The following is a 19,750-nucleotide window of genomic DNA, read 5'->3' as shown; positions in this document are numbered from 1 at the left end:
ACAATTATGGCGATACCAGATTTTTTTTAATGTCTTATGCACAATAAAATACTTTTTGTAAAAAATCATTTACTTTTTGTGTTACCTTAGTCTAAGAGCCAGAACTTTTTTATTTTTCCATCAAGAAAGCCGTCTGAGGACTTGTTTTTTTGCGTAACAAACTGTAGTTTCGATCAGAATAATTTTTAGGTACATGCGGTTTTTTTATCTCTTTTTATTAAATTTTTTGGGAGGTGAAGTGAGCAAACAATTGTGATTCTGGTACGGTTTATTATTTTCTTTTACGGCGTTCACCGTGCGGGATAAATAACGAAATAATTTTGTAGTTCAGGCCGTTACGGACGCGGAGACACCAATTATGTATAGTTTATTTGTTTATATATTTTTATTAATAATAAAGGACTGATAAGGGAAAAAGGGTGATTTTTACTTTTATTACTTTTAAAACTTTTATTTTCTTATTTTTACACAACTTTTTTTTTACTTTATTACTTTGTCCCACTAGGGGACATGAGGGCAGGAGGCCCTGATCGCAATTCTAATACACTGCACTACATGCGTAGTGCAGTGTATTAGAACTGTCAGCTACTCACTGACTCAGCACCCACTAGGCTTCCGTAGATGGCATAGCCGGACGCTATTGTTAGGTGTCCTTTTGCCATAGCCACCATCGCCATCCGCTAACATGTAGCGGGCCGTCAATGGTGGTTTAACCCCTAAGAAGCCGCGATCGCTATTGAACGCGGCTTTTCAGGGGTTAATCAGCGGGGACACAGCGATCGGTCACCGCTATAGCAGCTGCGGAAGCCGCTGTACAAGACAGCAGCTGTCACAGCTACTGTATGTGTCTGGAAGACGGCCGAAATGGCCGTTACTCCCGTGACGTACCATTCCGTCATGGAGCGCGAACGGGATGGTTTCCATGACGGAATAGTATGTCACTGAGCGTTAAGGGGTTAAAAGATATTCTCTCTCTCTCTGGAACACATTGCCAGAGCAATGTGGTTCCCTCGTGTTCCTTTGCGTTCCAAATATGCTTGCGGTTTAGTTTTCAATTTCTGTGCACCGACCGTTGCCTTTTTTTTTACCATCTGTGCCTGCTGTCTGACCTGTCCTATAGCTACATTTATTGTGACAAATCTCCGCCGCCTGCCCTGACCTACTGCTAAGTTCGTCATTACAAACCTCCGCAGCCTACCCTGCAGCAAAGTCCACATCCCTGTACAGACCAGGGGTTCCCTTAGACTCTGCTCTCTGGTGAAGCCCCAAGTCAAATCCCTTGGGGACAAGAAGTGTTAACACCACCCCCTTCTGGCGCAGTTACAGTCATTTTCAAGTGATTTAATGGGAGGAATTTATCAACTTTTAAAGTTACCGCAACTTTTGATGCATTTACGTTGCTCATGCCACTCTAAAAAAATGAAACAACAAATGGATGGAGCTTAGTGGGAGGGGCAGAATCACCAGGGGCCTGACACATTTACTATAATTAACACCAGAAACTTGGGTAAATTATAGGCAAAACCTTCACCATCTCGTAGCTGATGTAACTTTCCCTTTCTGGTGCACAGACAGCGGAAGATCGAGCGTGCAGCCCTTAATAAATTAGCATCTTTCTCCTGTGGGCTTCATACTAAGACTGGCGTAAAAGACGTCAGTCTTAGTTAATGTGACCCAATGTCATTATGCTAGAGGCGTTTTCCCACCAAAGTAAGTGATTTTTCTAGGATATGCCATCACTTACTAGTCAGCAAGTGTTCGGAACAGGGGCCCCCACTGACCCATCACTTCACTTTTACTTACACAAATCTATTTTTCATATACAACAATGAAAAAAATAAAAAACTTGCTACATTTTGTTTTTACAGTGTAACTCTAGACAAAGCATCACACGGCAATGGTGATGAGGTCCATGATCTGGAGAGTTCTGTGTCAATGTACACCAAGTAAGATGGGGGTTTAACACTAAACAGGGCTAATATTAGATCTACAAGTGTTTTACATTATAATATGTCTACCTAATAATTGAGAACTAAAAAAAAAAACAAAAACAGAATAGGTAATTAAAGTAGTAAATTCTAAAAAAAAAAAAAAAAACAACAACAACAACAACAACTCACCTACTCTGTCTAACTGAATGTATTCAATTTTTTTATACCAAACTTAGCTATGTTTTCTGATGGGAGTCTTACGTAGTCGGAAAGCCACCTCTGCTCTCATCAGAGGCTCAGGCTGCTGCTCTGTTTCACCCACATGTTTTGCACTGTAGCTCTGTCTGTTCAGATTGGCTGCTGTGTATTAGCACAAGCCCACGACCACTGACTGTTGATTCCAATTGCAATAAGGACAGCAGGATTCTAAACTACAAGCAACTAAACCACTAGTGAGAAAAGCAGATTATCAGGTAGCAGTGCTAAATGAGTCTCAATAAGGTGAGGGGAGTCTGCTTAAACTAATTTGATTCTAATATGGCAATATTTAGAGGAAAAGGGCTTTTGATTCTAAAATGAACTATTTTTCGTAGATTTTCAGAGGGAACACATGGCGAGCGTGTGACATTGCCATGAATGTACATTACTTTAGAACACGTTTTTATAAAATCAGTACAAATTAGTAAAGCAAGGTACTTGCAATCTGTGCAATGTTATATTATGTACAACTTTCTCATGGTCCGTAGTACCATTCAGAAAAACATAGCTGTGGCCAGTAAAGGATAAGCCTTTTATTTTTCAACAAATGTTTTTTAACCACATTTGTCCTTTTATTGTAATATGCCATAATACAATACAAAAACATTTGTCAGACATATTATACTCCTGGAAAACCCTTTAAAGTGGTGTGAGCCATGGTTAAGGTTGATCAATGATCTGGTCTGATTGTAATAATTTTCCAATTTACACTCCGTGAATGTTCTTCTAAATTACAGTATATAAAAGACTGTCAGCTTCTGTTTTTGTGTATATATAGCTCTAATGTAGAGCAATGTGTTACCATGGTTACAGACTACAAACAAACCTTGTGTAGCCTGATCCTTGTAGTCACGTGTTACTCCTTCATTTCTAGATGTGCGTGGTGGCAACTTGTTTTTAAAGGGGTTTTCCGGAGTTGAAAAAATTTGCTTGGCAGTAGGAAATTTGATCAAATAAAAAAATAATACTAACCTGGTAAATCCACCACTGCTTCAGTGCCAACGCTATGGTAGTCCACGTCAATTTTTGATTACTGCAGCTAATCACTGATCTCATTGTTGATGGGGGGGGGATGGCTGCATGTACGGCACAGGAATGCTCAGGCCAGTGATTGGCTGCAGTGGTCACATAAATGTACGTAACATTTTCACAGCAGGCCAATGAAAACAAAGACCGGCGGGGACCACAGAACCGCCGGCGCTGGAGTGGCGGAGGATTCAACAGGTAAGTATTGGTTATTTATTTATTTTTTATTCAATCCCATTTCCTACGATCAGGTGAATTTTTTAAACTCCCAGAAAACCCCTTTAAAAGATGAAATAACAATAAAGGTTGAAAGAAATCAAAAACCTCTTCAATTCATCTCAATGAAGTTTGTGCATAGGGATATACTGAACAATACAACCTACAGTGGATTACAAACATAATATGAATCATAATATAATGTCTATGGCAATACAGTAAGATGTAGAGTGAGAATGGAAAATAGTGGAGTTGGAACGTGCCATGAAGTGAAGTCTATAGATATTGGTGGAAAGAATTTGAAATATCAATTTCAACGGTAGACACGTCAGTATTTGGGATTGCTTACAAAGAAGGGAGTGATTCCAGGAACAATGTCATATTCACGGAGAGATCCACTAATAATTTAAACAAAGTATCTACAAAAGTAAATATTTGTGTTAGTTGTACTGTAAAGTATTTCCAGCTTTCAAAAAGTTTATGGCCCCTGATGGTACCAGCTCTTAATATGAGAAGTTCTCCTAAATATTTCATAAAGTATTTGAACAAAATCTGTAAATATTTTTTAAATTAAAGACTCTTTTTGGGCAACACTTTACAGTCTTTTAGTTTTTATTAACATGTCTGGCCGTAGATTACAAAGAGACCAGGAGTTGTTCGAGGTGTGAGAATGACTATGACCAATTATGAAAGAAGTATTTATGTTTTGCAATTTTAGAGCTAGCAAAGACTTTTCAGAATACTCTATAGAACAAGGAAAAAGCGAACAAGTGTATTCTTGACAATTCCATTCTAACCTTTTACTTAAGGCACACATACATGACCAGACCGATGTTTTATCTATTTTGGACATTTTATAAAAAAACACACAACTCATTGGAAAAGACAATTACGCTTAAGAGACAAGAACGATAAATAATGAATAGGATGACCAGCTGGAAGATGAATGGATACAATCATTTATCATAACATGGCATTGAGAACAAAAGACAGGCCATGCTAATGTACCACTATAGGATCACCAGGAGTATAATTTGACTACATGACCCTGACGGTATGTTCACACTGGTAAGATTTGCTGTGGAAAATTCCACAGCAAATCTGACCTGGGTTCCGCAGGGAATTACGGCAAAATGTCGGCATCAAATTGTGTTTCATTTGGTGCAGATTGGACCCCTGCGGAAGTAGAAGAGGGAATATTTTTTTCTATCATACTCACCTGCCCTGGTCTACCGTAGCAAAACACCCCTGCTGCTTTGGCTAGTCTCTACACTGCCGGTTTCCTGGGATGACTGTTCGTCCCATTTTTATTTTTTTTTAGAAAGTCAGAGTAGTTTTTATTGTCACACAAAGTGCAAAAAAAGTACAGAAGTGCCACACAAAAAAGTGCACAAAGGATGCGGTCTATCGCAGCCCTACTCCTAAAGGAGAGAGGCCCTGCATAACCATTCCCCGACCCTCCGAACCATAGGCCAAGAGGATCGAGGATCAATGGTCCTCCCTCGCCGAAGCTCAGGAAGACCCAACAACAGTCCTAGGCTTTTACCTAGACCACCCTAGTGTCCACCTAGATGCCTGTATACGGTATGGCCACACATTTTCCCCCTAGACCTCAGGAGGGTCCCAAAAGGGGTCCCCACCCCAGAAATCCTTGTGACAAACGTGACATACACACAGTGAAAACAATATTAAATAAGTGAATGTGCGTTCTGATACAGCCTGGACATTCGCCAGATATAAAAAATTCCTAATTTCCCAGCCAGAAGGCCGGGAATATAAAGGTGTATGCTCAAAAGTGTGAAAGACAAGTGTGTGCAAATGTGCCATCACTCAGTGGGATTCCACCCCCAGTGAGCTTGGGCACCCCAGGGTCACCACTCCTGGGGCACTTAGCAACTCAGACTTTCCAGCTGAAAGTCTGCATAACTTTCATCTTTCAAAAAACGGAAATGTAGCGAAGGGAGACAAATGGAAAGCGTCAACCGTGTGGTTCTCTGCCCCTCTCCTTGGTGTTCGGTCATCTCTCTACGATGGTGACCGCTCCACCGGCATGGATGATTACTAACCTCAGATAAGGGCCCTACTACTCATGCTCTTAGCCAAAGGTCAAGGAGCAAGAACCTGGCAAGAAATTCCCAATCTCACTTTAGTGATCATGGTATCTCCCCTGCCAGGTAAGCTGCAACTGTCACATGGGACGAAACGTCACTCCAGGAGGCCGGCAGCACAGAGACAACATCGGGGAGCATTGAGGCATCACTATGGGAGATCATGGGAGGTGAGTACATATTTTTTTCATTTTAAACTGCAAATAAGGCTTTTATATTTTCCCTCGTGCATTTTTTTTGCTGAGGATTGGTGGCTTTTCCACAGCAAAAATCGCAGCGTTTGATACATCTTGTACTCAATCAGGAAAATTTGCAACAAATACAAAACCATACCAAAGTATGAATTGACATGCTGTAGATTTAAAAAATCTACACCACAGGTCAATTTCTGCATAGAAATTTTCCACAGCGTGTGGATGAGATTTGTTAAAGTCTCATCCACTTTAATGTTACTAAAAACACTGGATTTTTCACCCACAAATCCGGACGGAAAATCCGCAGCAATTCTGCTACATGTGAACGTATTCTAAAAGTGAATCTCCAACTTTTATCATCATGGTTTTTTTAAGTCCAATATTCTGTGCTGATTAATATCTTAATATATCTTTATAGCAGTTGGAGCTGTTATTCTGATACATGGACAAAGGTGTAGGGTCTTCGAGAGATGTACCCTATATGCAAAGCCACATCATCAGACCTGTTTAAAAGGGCTATTTAGATTAGAAAAAAAACATTTTTATACAACCGATTAGGGAATTCTGAGCTAATAGGGGGGGTCCTTTCTTTAGAATCCTCATCTTTTGGCCAGAGTGGAAAGTGGTATCAAGAGCATCCGGTGGAACTTTCCTGTCCGGCGTTACACAGACATTCAATTATTATGAATAGGCACTGTGTAATGCTTAGTTTCCCCTGTGGCGGCACTGAAGGAAAATTAAAAACGTACTGGTTTTCCTATAGATCACAATTGATCGCTGGCGGTCTCAGCAGGGGGACACTTAGTGATCAACTTTATGTCAAGGGTCCCTTCTTTAAAGTAGGGATTGTCCAAACAATCCCTTTAAGAAGAAATTAGTGGTTGACGTGTTTCTTGTAAAGGGTCATTAAGAATAAGGTTTTAGAAGACTATAAGAAATATTATATGGGTATAGACCAATACAAAGATCAACTATGAAGTTGGGGTAAACACTACGCAATCAAACAATTCTTTTCATAAAAATATCGACGGCCTTTATTTTTTTTCAACTACAATTGAAGATACGTTATGCATGCCAAATCCTCAGAACATCTATGTGATTCCCATTAAGGAGCTTAACTCATATAAGCAGACCAATGGATCCAAACCAGCACAATAGAATATGAAAGAATACTGTTCCAAACATATATTATTAACAAAGGCTCAAAGACACACACCAAACACAAGTGTATCATTTTTACCATGCAGACAAGAATCGTATCCTGGGTCTCTGGGAGCGCAGCCACTTTTGTTGAGCAACCATTTTAATCAAAAACAGATGTAGCAGCTGTTTTTTGCACCTGTCAGCGCACACCAGTGACTGAAATAATGAGCTAGCCCCCACCTGAGACCTCCATTGGGAGGTGGGGGCATCTTCAAAACGTGAGAGAATACGTGGTGCATGTACTATCGTACTGAGATCTATTGGAGAATGGTACCTCTGCTGTCTCCATATGTGTAGACAAAATATATCATACAACACAATGCGACCGTTCAACACTAATGATCTCTTAACAACAAGCGCAACGTGCATCTCTCCCACCGCATCGCTGGAAACTACTTCATCAGCTGTGCCACTTTTCCTACAATGACCTAGAATAATTCATGCTTCATATAATTAAACCACAGTCCTGTAGTTTCTTTGCATTCATAACCTGGGAAGCCCCCCCTTGTTTCATTACATCTTTGGGGAAAAAAAAAAAATGGGCTTCTACAAAACGGAAAGTCTCGTCAAACTTACAGGCAACGTATGAGAAAAAAAAACAAAAACATTTTAAACAATTGAAAGCCGCGAACTACAGTCAAACAAAGAGTCCTCTTTCTGGCCATTTAATCTACTAATTTATTTTTTCAAGCAACACATAAATCGAAACACAGCTGTAACCAATGACTTGCAGATCTAGTTCCTCTTCCAGCTGGATCCTGTTCTGCTGAAACAGCAAGATTTTCTACATTGTTCCCTTTTGTACATCTGGAGAAATCGTTTGAGTTCAAAGGTGGCAAGAAAAGCTCTTTAAATAAACCCAACCAACGGTGAAGATGCCCAGGCAACCAGCAAATCCCCATCATGGGGATTCTTATTAAAATAAAGCTTCCATTGAGAGGTACTCCTTTTTGAGTATTTATACATGTTTCCACCTTGAATTAGTTTTTCCTTTTATCAGCAAAAAAGCCTAACAATCCCCTACTGTTGGCTAGCTAGCCTTCAGTTCTGTATATATATATATATATATATATATATATATATATATATATATATATATATATACACACACACACACACACACACACACAATTTAAAGCTGATCTGTCATCAGTCATAGTAGGGGGATAAGTATGCTCTCCTATTTGCCAAAACAGCATAAAAAAATATTGTGCGCTCTCTTGGCGCTCCCCCGACCCCCTCACCATGATTGACGTGCTGCTGTGTATGCAGATACACAGCAGCCACCCATCAATCACCACCGAGAGGGGCGAAGCGAACGCTCCCCTCATAAATACACCAGACCTATAACTCTGAATCCGGTTTATTCTTTGATCGCTCCTATTAGCCAAACAGCATAATAATTTGTGTACCGTTTTGGCTAATAGGAGATTGGACCTGTCCCCATACTACGCTGCACTCATTTAGGGTAGCACTGTCTGATGCCAGATCCACATTAAGATGACTTTTTGTGGGTTTCTATTAATTCATTAGGAACTCAACACAATAGGGGGCTGATGGATGCAATATTGACAAAGCCCCCGAAATGTGGACTGGGTGTTGTTGCAGTCATAATATGGACGCTCAAATGTAGTTGTATTAAAATCACATGAAACTGTGCTAAAACATATAAAAAAAACTACCATTTTCAGTTTCCCTCCTACTATACCTCATCTTTGTGTCAGATGTCTTCATTTAGATTGCTCTGTAGTGCCAGGAAATGATGGAAAGGTCTTCAAGGGAAATTGCGATAGGGGTAACCAATACGTCCTAGATGCTTTTCCAATTTCTTATATCTGAAAATAAAAGTTACGGTGAAGTTAATGCAGGGCAAATGAAAGCGTTGCTGATATGATTATTAATATTATTCTAGATTTGAAAATAGAAATATTATCTCACATCTCTCTTTATGGCAAACATAATTATCTTCAGAAAAGCCATTTTATAGATAGTCATTTTATCAGTTCATCTCTGGCTTCCTTGAGGTAGAATGCTTTTTGAGATTTTGGATAAGACTTACTGGCCTATTCTCAACTCTCAGATATTCCTTCCACAGGCAATTTTAAGAAGGATTACATGTTCTTGGAATTTTAACTAAGTAAGAGAGGATTCTGCTACAGAATTTGGAAATAAACTCATAGAAATGCCGTGACCTAAAAAAGAAGTTGCGCAGACAAACTAAAGTGTGATATCCCCTGTAGTGTTTTACCAGACACATGGCACATAACGTGTAATTCCACTTTTACCAACATTATATTCTTTAAAAACTATACAAAAAGTGAAGTAACTTTACATGTGTTTTGCTTTATTTATTTTGCTTTAATTTTGGGTAACATCAGGTCTTAGGGCAAGTTGACACCTGCGTTGGTCTTTTCCTTGTTCTGCTCCATCAGAGGTGGTATTTCCATTGTATGACGTAAACTACTGGTGGTCGACGGAACCAATTGCCTTGAATGGATTCCATCAGGGTTTCCGTCGGGGTGTCCGTGGTTTTACAGGAAACAATAGCGCTGTTGTTTTTCAGTATTCTTGGCCAGACCTGTGATGGGGGCCCCTAATGGAGCCTCCAACGTGGATGTTAACAGGCCCTTATTCTGTCCTTGGAGACAGACAGCAGTTTAGCTCGACATGTGACCTAACATCATAATGGAGGAAAAATTGAGAGAAAAAAGCAATAATTGATGGTATCTCTCCATATATATATATATATATATATATGGATAGATACTCTCATTTTAGAAAGACCTCAATGATTAGGTCAGAAATTTTGCGCATATGGTTGAGTAAAGGATCCCCAGCATTTCATTTTATTTTGGAGTGCTGCCCCAATTTTCCTTTTTTTATTCCGATATACAGATATACCAAGCACTATGATTACAAATGGCACATTCTGTTGGTATACATTTTACGAACCTATTTTTTACACCTTCCACAACACGGAAGAAGAAATAGGAATGGAGGACATTAGTGGAAATGTGATTATTTTGAAACAAGTTTTCAAACGACAACACAAACCCCCCATCACCTTTTCTTATTTATTACAAAAAGATGGGAGTACAGACATGTGAATGGCATGTAGGGTAGAATAGTATAATGTAAATGAAAACATGTCTGGCAGACCGGACCTCAGTTCAGAAGAACGGTTTGTGTGTTTTAAGGCATACTGAGGTAAAAGATGGGAAATTCCCAGTTGCCACTTACATGGAATAAATCAAGAATCATTAGCGGTTTTAGAAAAGCTATTTGTAATTGTAAGTTAATAGAGGGGGGATTCTCCCTTCAGGACCGTTATCTATTAAATAAAACGAGTGCAGCTAGAAAGAATGTCTTTATAGGACCTGCCATTTCCATGCATTACATGAAGAGCCAGTGATTTCAATGCACACTGTGTAATGCTTTATTTCTCCTGTGGTGGCGCAGTAGGGGAATTAAACAATTGCTGCCGAGTACCCTCACAAGTCAGAGGGCTCTTCTAACGAAAATTATAACCCACAAATTTAAAAGCAATATTGCAAACTATAAGACTATCACCCTGCCTGGATTTGCAGAAATGTAATAGACGGAATCGGTACTCGTGAATCCAGATGCTCCTTAATTTTCCATGCAAAGGCATACGTATAATAGAGGTAGACCGAGCAACTGCTATGGGGACCTTGGAGAGAGTCTCTCTACAGAGTTACCACACTTTTAGCAACAACAAAAAAGAAAGCGGTGGGGAATTTCCCCAAGAACCATGGAGGGAACATGAGGGGAGGAAGAAGGCTCTTCTATTCTGAGTGGCAAAGCCCTGCACCATAATGGAGGCCCAATATTTATTATGGGCCCCCCTTAAGATTATGTATGCTATTGATTTCACAACATTACAATATATTGTAGCATTCAGAAAATAGCTTACTTAAGAATATTGATTGAGACCCAAAAATATACATACCCTTATCTGCAGGCAACAGTATTCCCTATAAGGTGCGCGGCTGCGCACCTTCCATGATCCGCCCGCTCACTAAACTTTAAAGCCCGCACACTGTCACGAGCGGTGGGCGGATGCAGTGGCGTCGCTAGCACTGGAGGTAGCTCTGGTGCTAGCGACAGCCACATTCACTTGTATATGCGTCCTCAGGATGCACATACAAATGAATACTATAGGCTGTAGGCAGGGCCGCCCTTAGGGGTGTGTGAGCGCACAGGGCACTGCACCCTCCAAGCATGTAGGGGGCGCCATTGGGCTCTTCCTCCACTCTGTGCTCTGCTCTTAGTTAGTTACACACACGGAGCTGAGAAGCAGAGGAGGAAGCTTCGCCCACAGCACGTCCTGCAAGAAGCCTGTGATCTTGTCAGCAAGGAGAGATGGTGAGTAGTCTGTGTGTATATGTGTGGGTATACAGTGTGTGTCTCTGTGTTTGTATGTGTATATGTTAGTGTTTGTGTGTCTCTGCATGTGTTTAAGTCTCTTGTGTTCAATATTAAAGTAGAACAGATAAAATGAAGTTATCTGTGCTGCCTCCTATATACCCTGCTGCCTCCATATACCCTGCTCCCCCTATATACCCTGCTGCCCCTATATACCCTGCTGCCCCCTATATATCCTGCTGCCCCTATATACCCTGCAGCCCCTATATATCCTGCTGCCCGTATATACACTGCTGCCATCTATATATCCTGCTGCCCCTATATATCCTGCTGCCCCATATATCCTGCTGCCCCATATATACCCTGCTGCCCCATATATACCTTGTTGCCCCTATATACTCTGCTGCCCCTATATACCCTGCTGCCCCCTATATACCCTGCTGCCCCCTATATACCCTGCTGCCCCATATATATATATATATATATATATACACACACACACACACATACACACATGCTCCTTGTGTGTGTTTATGTGTCTGTGGGTATAGTTATCATCTGCTACATTATTTGTACTCAGAGAGTTATCACTGTGTGTTATCTGTGGTGTTACATAGGACTGCAGGTAATATCTACTACATTATCTGTACTCAATGAGTTATCACTGTGTTATCTGTGGTGTTACATAGGACTGCAGGTAACATCTACTACATTATCTGTACTGGGTGTATATGTTTGTGAATGTGCCTTTTATGTATTTGTATATGTTCCTGTCTGCGTATTTATCTGTCGGTGTGTGTGTGTGTGTGTGTGTGTGTGTGTGTGTAAATACGTGTCTGTATGTCTATATATTTACCTGAATGTGTGTATGTAGATTTGCCTGTATGTCTAAATATCTGCCTTTATGTATGTACAGTATATATGCTCCAGTATGTGTGTGTCTATATATGTGGTTCATTATTGGTTTGTGCAGGAGGCGGCAATAGGGAGTCCCGCACAGGGCGCCATCCATCCTAAGGCCGGCCCTGGCTGCAGGTCACGTTAGGCCTGCAGCCTATAAGGCGCTAGGAGTCAAGCAGGCCGGGGTGATGACGTCACATCATCACACTGGTCTGCGCAAGCGTCCTGCCGGAGAGGCAGTGTAGCGCTCCATCTGTCGCCGGAACGGGGCAAGATAAGTACAATCAAGGTAGGTATAATCTTATTTTTTTGTTAAGGAACTGTGTGGCAGTATATACAATGGGGAGGGTGGCTGTGTAGCGCTATATACAAAGGGAGGAGGGGGTCTGTGTAGCGCTATATACAAGGGGAGAGGGGTCTGTGTGGCGCTATATACAAGGGGAGAGGGGGCTGTGTAGCACTATATACAGAGGGGGGGATTGCTGTGTAGCACTATATACAGGGGGGCTGTGTGGCAGTATTTACAGGGGGCTGTGTGGCAGTATTTACAGGAGGCTGTGTGGCAGTATTTACAGGGGGCTGTGTGGCAGTATCTACAGGGGTCTGTGTGGCACTATCAACAGGGGTCTGTGTGGCAGTATCTACAGGGGGTCTGTGTGGCAGTATCTACAGGGGGTCTGTGTGGCAGTATCTACAGGGGATCTGTGTGGCACCATCTACAGGGGGTATGTGTGGCACTATCTACAGGGAGGTCTGTGTGGCACTATGTACAGGGGGTATGTGTGGCACTATGTACTGTGTGGCACTATCTACAGGAAGATCGGTGTGGCACTATCTACAGGGGGGCTGTGTGGCAGTATCTACCAGGGGGGTCTGCGTGTGCTATCCGCAGGGGGCTACGTGTGGAGCTATCCGCAGGGGGCTGCATGTGATGCTATCTACAGGGGGCTGTGTGTGATGCTATCTATAGGGGGGGTGAAGCTGTGTACAGGGGGATGTGTGTGGCACTATCTACATGGGGATGTGTGTGGCACTATCTACAGGGGCTGTGTGGCGCTCTCTACAGGGTGTCTGTGGGTGTGCATCGCTATCTACAGGTGGTCTGTGTGGCGCTATCTATAAGGACAGTGGTATAATGAAGTATTCTTTCGTTGATGTCTATAATTGGTGTTTAGAACTGGAATTTTACTGCTGGACTTGTAATATTATAGTATTTAAAAAAGTAATTCAAAACTAAAATTTAAAATATGTTTTCTTATTCTCTTATTTAGTCGCTATATTAGCATTTACTGGATGTATTACTTTTGGTCATCAGCTCGCCCACCATTGATGGAGAATTGCCCTGCTCCCTAACTGCCCCGCTCAGGAGATGCCAAGACTTAGAGGGAACATTGGCAGGCAACACTATCTATTATAATATGACCTATTGTTTTATAGAGGTCTTTGAAACCTTTATTATTTTAGAGAGGTCATCAAAAACCAGGACAGCAAAGATAATTGTAATAGCTTATTTTATAAGATTATCAGATGCTATCAAGATATTATCTAAACAGGCAAGAAATTGACGGCTAATGCGATCAGATGGTTGTGATATAAAATAAAGATATAAGTAATGGTGTCAACATCCAAACCATAATAACATTTACTATCACAATAGTAATAAAAAAAAAAGTTTAAAAGGACATAGTTGTTTCATATATCGATCCGGTGTTGATAAAATCTGCCATGCTAACACACCGACTGAGAATGAATTGTCAATTTACGATGTTACTACGCTCATTGGACACAGACTGTAGATATATATATATATATATATATATACACACACACACACACACACACACACACACACACACACACACACACACACACACACACACACACAGTATATATACTCTTGTATACCCCTGACTTGCAATAATATGTACTTTTATAAGGTTACCTTTATATTTGCCTGGACACCAAATATAGAGGAGAAAAATTGAATGGTATGCCCTAAAGTGAATCTCCACCTTAGAACAATATGTCCACGTCAAAATATATATAAAAATTAGATAAACAACACAAAAGCTTGAACAGCACATCCCAGCAAAATGAAACAAAAAACATGAATATACAGGTGCAAGAACGACTGTCACTGCAAATTTATACAGCACACAAGAAAATGGCGACAGCACACCGAACACCAATTGCACTGGTGTTCCCTGAGTACCGTGACGATTTTCTGGTGTGATTATATATATATATATATATATATATATATATATATATATATATATATATATATATTTATAGGGACGGTGCTCCATTTCTCTAATACAGAACAAGCCTGCATAGTCATATGGGGGAATTTATTAAGACTGGCATTTCATACGCCAGTCTTAATAGAAAGAAAAATTGGAGTAAAGTGCGACATATTTATTAAGAGGCAAAAGCCTCTTAGTGTCGCATCTTTTGGCCAGGCCGTGCACCTCAATTGTGGTGCAAGTACCGTGGCTATGTGCCATATACTCCCCCTACGTCACACATGACATAAAGGAACTACATACTCGCCTCAGCAATTCTTTTCTGTCCTTTAGCTCCATCTTCACTGCAGTGCCTCTCGTACAAGGTCCTAATCCCAAGCAGCATCAGGGCCTTATATGCGACTCAGCACGTCAATGTCATCAGTGCTGCATCACATAAAACGTCCTGACGTCCAGTACATTGTATGATCAGCGCTCGAGTGATGAGGGAGCCGAAGGTGAGTATAATTTTTCTTTTATTTACATTTTTTATTATATTTTATGTCCAATGGGGGGACGAGGGTAGTCTAATCTGGGAGGGGAAAGGTAGGAGCCCAGCAAGGGCCTCTACCTTGCTATGCTTCATTGAGTGTAGATTTCCACTGTAATTTAAGCCAGTTTTCTGATGTAAATTATAATAAAATTGTTGGGTCCCAGTGGCCACGGTGTGTGCGTGCGTGTGTGTGCGTGCGTGTGTGTGTGTGTGTACACGCGCTCTCCTCCTCTCTCCACCTCCTGTCAGGCAGGGAAGAGAAGACTGCGTGATCTAGCGAGACAGATCACAGAGCAGAAACAGCTCTGACACTGTTCACAGCTGATTGGACAGTGCCAGAGCGCTATCACACCCTCCTGCCCTTTCCATGTCCAGAAACTCCCCACTGACAGTACAGGGGCTAATTAACATATTGGGTGCCAATAATAATGGCAACCAATATCTCCAGAATGCCAGAGACTACACAGCGAATTCAATGCACCCCATGGTCTGTGCAGCAGCGCCTATAAGATGGTGCACTCAGCTGCACATGTCTGGGATAGTGAAAGATTCCCTTTAAAGAGTTTTTGATAATTATTTACCTATCCAAAGATCAGAGTCCGACATAACAGGGATCCCAGAGTCCCCTTTCTCTTTAACACCACATTATAAGGTGTGGAAAAACTTTATACACAGTATTTCCTCTCTACAGCAAACTGCAGCCATCTTCCCTTGAAGAAGAGCTGTTGTCGCATCACCAATATCAGTACATGGCATTTGCTTTTCTGTAGAATAGTGGGTGACTATGTTGGTCTCTGTAGAGGCATGGAGATTCAGTGTAGTCACCTACCGGCTGCCAGGTAACAGCAAATACAGTAAGTGGAAGAAATGATTCATTAGGGAAGACTGTTCATTATAATGTAAAATAATATTATTAAAAACTCTTTTCAAGTATCTCTGTCTGTAAATTTATAGACTGTACAGTGCTCTTTGGATGGAAAGTACTCCAGAAAGTTCAGTTCACACTACATAGGTTGCAAAAAGACCCTGGTTCATCAAGTTAAGCCTTTCTCGATCAATTACATATCATTCATTGCCAGATTAATTATACCCCTCAATACCATTCATCATTAGATAAGCATCAAGCCCTTGTTTAAATGCTGATATAGTATTTACCATTACTCCCTCTCGGGGTAGGCCATTCCATAGCTTGTCTACTCTAACTGTAAAGAACCCTTTCATATATTGATGTCTGAATCACCTTTCCTCCACCCATAATGAATGTCCCCTGGTCCTTTGTAAAGTCCTTGGAAAGCATAAATCATGTGCCAGTTCTGTGTATTGACCATACATTTATTTATAGATGAAAGTGAGATCTTTTTTCTAAGCTGAATAAGCCCAATTTTTCTAGCCTCTCATTATGAGGAATTTAATATGAGGTCACTAAAAACTGGATAATCCTTTCAATGACTACACACTAGACTCCAGCTTATGATTATGTAGCAGACCTTATTAGGTTGACCGTAAACAGGAAGATGTCTCATTTGCTTTTCTTAAAGAGGCTCCGTCACCAGATTTTGCAACCCCTATCTGCTATTGCAGCAGATCGGCGCTGCAATGTAGATTACAGTAACGTTTTTATTTTAAAAAAACGAGCATTTTTGGCCAAGTTATGACCATTTTTGTAGTTATGCAAATGAGGCTTGCAAAAGTACAAGTGGGCGTGTTTAAAGTAAAAGTCCAAGTGGGCGTGTATTATGTGCGTACATCGGGGCGTTTTTAATACTTTTACTAGCTGGGCGTTCTGATGAGAGAAGTGTCATCCACTTCTCTTCAGAACGCCCAGCTTCTGGCAGTGCAGACACAGCCGTGTTCTCGAGAGATCACGCTGTGACGTCACTTCCCCAGGTCCTGCATCGTGTCAGACGAGCGAGGACACCGGCACCAGAGGCTACAGATGATTCTGCAGCAGCATCGGCGTTTGCAGGTAAATCGATGTAGCTACTTACCTGCAAACGCTGATGCTGCTGCAGAATCAACTGTAGCCTCTGGTGCCGATGTGTCCTCGCTCGTCCGACACGATGCAGGACCTGTGAGTGAAGTCACAGATCTGCACTGCCAGAAGCTGGGCGTTCTGAAGAGAAGTGGATGATAGTTCTCATCAGAACGCCCAGCTAGTAAAAGTAGTAAACACACCCCGATGTACGCACATAATACACACCCACTTGGACTTTTGCAAGCCTCATTTGCATAAATACGAAAATGGTCATAACTTGGCCAAAAATGCTCGTTTTTTAAAAATAAAAACGTTACTGTAATCTACATTGCAGCGCCTATCTGTTGCAATAGCAGATAGGGGTTGCAAAATCTGGTGACAGAGCCTCTTTAAGGCTTTTACACAGGCCAATAATCAGGCAAATGAACGTTTATGCGAATACTCGTTCCCGATCATTGTCCTGTGTAAACAGGTCAATGAGTGGCTGATGAACAAGCAAACGCTCGGTTATTGGCGGATTGTATAGTTTGGGCTATAAGAAATATTATCATTGTCGGCAGCACATCTCCCTGTGTAAACAGGGAGACGCGCTGCCGACATGATAGAAATGTATGGAGACGAGTGATCGGAATAACAATCGCTCGTCCCTAAACATAGCTCCTTGTGAAAGGAGCAAACGAGCGACGATCCACAAGCTGTCTCGTTTATCGGCGCTCGTTTACACGGCCCATATCGGCCCGTGTAAGAGGACCCTTAGACCCTCTGATCTGTTCTATGGAGAAGTCTTGGGTAATATTATATAGATTTATCAGCATGCCAGAAAACCCCTACATACAGTATTCAAAGCTTCTAGTCATTGGGAAAAACATTATTTCCTAATACAAAGCCCAATACTAGTAGGTAAATAGACTGGGATGAACCATTAGGCCATGTGTGAGAAGCTTTAGTCCTCCATATTCTGGGGGGGCAGTAGTGAGCCCAATTCACCCACTATTTATAAAACAATCCATTGCTAATTGAGAGGGAATGAGGCCAGCAAATCGCATTTTCTATCTGAAGGCTAAAACAAGTATATTTCTGTATGATAAAAGAACCATTGTGCTCTGTATTATTCTTTTTTCTACTTAAATACACATCAGGCCACAGCAAACACTATTCTGTTATATTTCCTGTGTTAGATCCATTGTACTGAAGTGCTTACATTGAAATGAAATGAATTATTGCTTGGCATTCATGACAAGTGGTTAGAACGTCTTCTAGTATTTTATGGTTTATTGTATTACAGGCATGTAACATCTAAAATGACGGCCTCTAGCGCTGTGTGACATGGCAGCAGGCAACCCCAGAGTTTAATAATTCAGTGCCAGTACGGAGAACATCCTGTATGTATGTAAATACATTTATATGGTGTTTTTTAGTCTACACACAAAAAGTAATATTGTAGCTCAAATGCATAGTACTTTCAGGCATGGAAATGCAATATAATATTATGTAAAATAAAAGGAGAAGGGAAAAGTGGGCAGTTTGTACAACCCCAGAAGGTAAAATGCATCTAAATCACTGTTTACAGGAGGAATATCTGAGAGCCATATACTAAGTGTACAGCATAAGAAAGTAAATTGATCTACCATGTTACTAGTCCTCCCATGAAGGTTGGAATTTCAGCAATGTAAAGAGCTCCTCCACCCAGACATACAAATCGGCTCAGATCTATATACTCTCCCATGGGGGGACATATTATTGTACTTAGTGCTCATTCAGACACGTAGCTAGAGCTGTATCTAAATACACTGGCCGAGGCAAAGTGACTTGTTGGCACCCCTCGGCACATGCCCTGGTAGCCCCCCAGCCACACCCCTAGATGTAAACATATTCAACTTTGTCACGCCAATGGATGTAGAAGTAAAGAAGTGACAATCACTTGCCTGAGTGAGAATGTGATAAAAAAAAGTTGGCACTTTGCGCCTTTTGGAAGATCACACAGAAATGAAGTGCAGCGAACATGAGCAGAGCAAAAAGTATGCCAACAAGGTTGAAGGTAATAACAAACAAAAATTTACATATGTGGGGAATGATTTGCGGGGGGGGGGGGGGGGCAAATTCACAACAAAAAAATATTCATTCTATTTTTTTATATTACGACTTTCAGAGTTTCTTACTAATTGACATGTTTAATAAACCATTGATGTTATGGTTTATAGGAATTTCCAATGCCATTAAAGCAACACTTAAAGCTGGACATACATGTTAAATGGCTGTCCAACATGCCGGAGCCTTATTTCTCATGCTGCCCTTATATACATGAAATTTTTGGCCGATGCCACCTAAATTGACTGTTATCTAATGCATAGATGTTACCCGTTTCCTATATTTTTTGGACTGCATAAATCAGAGGGACTATAGAAAGCAGTTGTATATTTGTGGTCGCCTTATCTATCATTTCCATATGTTTGTTCAACGGGAAGGGCTTGGGAATAAGTCACTGGAGTCCCCCTCTCTTGTGGTTGGAAATAGCTATATGTAGCTGATAAACAAAATAACCTAGTGCCTAACCTATCCACAGAACCAGTCTTAAGTACAGATTTCCAGATTTTCCAAAGGAAAACCCTTTCACTGTAATAAAAATAAAACTGGTGGATATTACATTGCCAAAAATTCATTTTGATACATACTCTGCTAGAAAGGCAAAAATGTCTTCTGCTGGTTTTTCCTTACCCTCCTCTCAACTAGCACATTGAATTGAGGGAAGCTTCAGGCATGGAGGTGCTGATAGCA

At 41.0% G+C, this 19,750-nt stretch overlaps 1 long non-coding RNA gene across 2 annotated transcripts in view; it reads right to left on the bottom strand.

Annotated features, from left to right (window-relative positions):
- The window catches only part of LOC142743592 (uncharacterized), a 365,206-nt gene that overhangs the window by 35,223 nt on the left and 310,233 nt on the right, over window positions 1–19,750 (bottom strand). For both annotated transcript variants that reach the window (XR_012881591.1, XR_012881592.1), the window contains one exon: window positions 8,645–8,771. This is a non-coding gene — a long non-coding RNA (uncharacterized LOC142743592). The remainder of the gene's footprint in view (window positions 1–8,644; window positions 8,772–19,750) is intronic.

Source organism: Rhinoderma darwinii, chromosome 2, assembly GCF_050947455.1.
Source record: "Rhinoderma darwinii isolate aRhiDar2 chromosome 2, aRhiDar2.hap1, whole genome shotgun sequence".
Classification (NCBI taxonomy): domain Eukaryota; kingdom Metazoa; phylum Chordata; class Amphibia; order Anura; family Rhinodermatidae; genus Rhinoderma; species Rhinoderma darwinii.
The sequence above is the reverse complement of the archived record's forward strand: the minus strand, read 5'-3'. Positions and strand labels throughout refer to the sequence as shown.